Source organism: Myxocyprinus asiaticus, chromosome 42 (genome assembly GCF_019703515.2).
Source record: "Myxocyprinus asiaticus isolate MX2 ecotype Aquarium Trade chromosome 42, UBuf_Myxa_2, whole genome shotgun sequence".
Classification (NCBI taxonomy): Eukaryota; Metazoa; Chordata; class Actinopteri; order Cypriniformes; family Catostomidae; genus Myxocyprinus; species Myxocyprinus asiaticus.
Genome location: NC_059385.1, coordinates 38,057,501 through 38,060,967, shown reverse-complemented (window position 1 = coordinate 38,060,967; position 3,467 = coordinate 38,057,501).

The window sequence follows — 3,467 nt, the reverse complement described above, 5'->3', positions numbered from 1 at the left end:
AGGGAATCAACATGATTTTAGCATCTTTACGTTTAAAGCATTTTAAAATCACTCCTCTTAAGCTCCACTTCAGCTTTTATAGTTCCCATGCATCTGCGGTCTTGGTGTGATAGAAATTACTCCAACCAAAACCTGCCAGCTTTAAAAAAAACACCCTCCTCGCTGCAGACAATTTCACACTTCTCTCTCCATTCTTCTTTGATTCGCTATTTTTTAAATTTTACACATTCCTGTCATGAGCCCTGAAAACAGACGGGCGGAGTGATACTTTATGAACACTCAAGAGAACCGTTGGAACATGTTTAACGTGACGTGCCTGCTCTCTATCACGTCCGCACCCCCAACCCAGCGCTGTTGGGTTACTGGTGAGGAAGAGTTGCCAACCCAAATTGGGTCAGATCAACCCAGCTTTGTTACCCAACATTCTCAACCCAGCGGTTGGGTAGACAAAATAACCCAGCATTTTTTAGAGTGTAATAAATACATTAGAGTAGAACAATTTTACATATGATGAAAAATTTCACCAAAACCAAAATGTTTAGAACATTAAAAAGATATCCATGATCCACCCTGTCAAATGGCTTTTCTTGGTCTAATGATAAAATACCAAGATTACTATTATTGAGGTGGCTAAAATCAACTAAATCCCGTAACACAAAAAGATTATCTATAATTGACCTATCTGGAACACAATACATTTGATTGAGATGTAAACAGTGCTTGAGTCTATTCGCCAAACACTTTGACATTATCTTAGTCCAGACATAATAAGGACACTGGTCTCCAGTTTTTCAATAGACCTAAATCCCCCTTCTTTGGCTACAAGGAGAGGACTGCACGTCGACAACTTAAAGGAAGTGACTTTTCTTTAAAACAATTTTAAAATACTTCATATAGATCCACTCCAAGTACATTCCAAAAATAGTGATAAAACTCGTCTGGCAATCCACCTATTCCCAGAGACCGACCTGAGGACGACTGCTGCACTACGTCTGTGAGTTCCTGGAAAGTAATTTCATTGTCCAGCACTTTTTTGTTTCATCCGCTAGCTGTGGTAAATCATGGAGTAATTCCTCAGTAGTCTTAGAGTCACATGGTTCATTACTATACAGTGTTGTATAGAAATTTGCTGCTAATTTTCTTATTTCCACCAGATCAGAGGTTATAGTTCCATTTAAACGCCGAAGATGATACATCCGTTTCTGTTGAACATTTTATTTCTTCTCTAAATTAAAAAAAAATATGAACTAGGAGCATCCGTATCTTTAATGGAGCAAAACCTTGCTCTTATCAGTGCTCCCTTTGTCTGCTCCTTCAAGAAAGATCCAAGTTCCATTCTCTTCTTCCTCAAAAAGTCTTTCTGTGCAGTTCCAGGATTATCCATAAGTTATTTTTCTAACTGCACAATGTCTCTTTCCAGTCTGTGTACTGTTACTTTAATTTGTGATGAAGCATACAAGGTATAATTCTGACAAAAAAACTCTTATTTGCACTTTACCCACCTCCCACCACTGGCTAAGTTTTCATTTTCCATTCATTCCAAAACAGTGTAAATCTTTCACAGAACAAAACATCCTGTAACAGTTTAACATTAAAATGCCAATAATATGTAGGTCGTGACAATTCTTTCATGTTTAGATCTAAAACAACCATGTGATGATCTGAAAAACCATTAGGTGAATGAAAAACATTCATAACCCTGCTGTTCCATATTTTTTCTAGATAGAACCGATCCAAACTAGCCCCACAGACCATATTGTCAGTCACTTTAACCCATGTGTACTGTCTCTCCCGTTTATTCCTTACTCTCCATACATCTACCAACCCATATCTGTTCATTATTTTGGAGAGTACTAGATTGATTATGAGGTTCTTCACCATTCCTATCAACAGTAAAATATTTTGTACAGTTCCAGTCTCCCCCTACAATAACACACATACCATCATCAATCTTTTTAAGAGCTTCATTCAATTTCATAAAAATCCCCACCCTTTCTGACCCACTGTTCAGGGCATACACATTAACAAAAGCAAACAAAAAACCTCCAAACTCTATCTTTGTTAATAAAATCCTTCCTTTCTCAATTTCCTCAACAGTTAAAATATTAACATTCATGCTTTTCAAAAATAAAATAGCAACCCCTGCAATATTATTTGACCCATGACTTAAAACAAGCTTTCCACCCCACCACATACCCCATTCTATTTCGTTATCACTATCCGTATGCATTTCCTGTAAGAAAGCAACACTGATCTGGTTTATCTTCTGAATGACATCACGTGCTTCAAAGCTTCATTTTTGCATCCTTGAGGAATCATTTTAATTGGACTAGCAAACTTTCTATAACTCGCAAGTCCTTGTTCAGTTTCACTATTCTTAACAAAAGGCGGAACATTTAATATTGTTATCCTAGCAGTTGGTGTAACAAGCAATGAAACAACAATATAAGTGCAATTTACCACAACACTGGTGCTTATCAGACGATTAACCAAGTTTTCTTCTTTCACAAAAATCACCACCACCTTATTCATGCGGGAGGCTGAGCAAATTTGCTCATATCCGATCTGCTCCCCAGCCGCCAGCAACACATCTTCCACAGTTACTCCAGGTTCTGCATACACCTGACGCCATGATGGAGCGAGAGGCGCTGCACCCCCCCCTCAGGAAGGGACGCCATCCTTTCTCCGTCACAACACCTTCCAACAACTTACAAAAAAACTTTTAACTCACTTTTCCAGCCCAATTTATGTCCTTACTTATCCAGCTTCAATTTAAATTAAAAAGAAATAAAGAAAAGGAAAAATGGACAGAAAAAAGCCAATTAAACGCCCTCTCACCGTGTTCACCCTCACACGCACCCACACACTCCTGGCATAGAGAGAGAGAGACAGAGAGAGAGAGAGAGAGATTTCTGTGTGTTATTTCAGATAAAATGACTTTCAGCACTTTGAGTAAGTTAATTTTCTATAACTGTATGGTTATGAAGTAGTTCAGGTTTGTTGATCTCATTACAGTTTCATATCAAAGAGTCAAATATACACAAGATTCACAGAGTCGTACAGTGTAGACATTGATCAAGCAAACAAATAAATATTCAGACTATTTTAATTAGTTTTAAGATCTGATGCAATGAGATCTAGCAGATGGAAATTACTTCAACAAATCAGATGGTTTGTAGGAATAACAATGTTAATTTGTAGAAATTAATAAATGAATAAAAATGAAATAATGAATAAATGCGATAATACAGAAAATATGTATTTGATTATAAATGTTAAGTACATCTTAAGGATATATCCTTGGACTAAGTCCTAGAATAAACCTAACAACACAAAGTCTTGTCTTTGTCTTATGAACTAAGTAATTAAATGGAAAAAAAGTTAAAGTACAGAGATGAGTCGAGATGAGGCCTCAAAGTTGGAGATCAGATGCGAAGAGCTGGCGAGCAGAGGTGTTAGTCTGACAC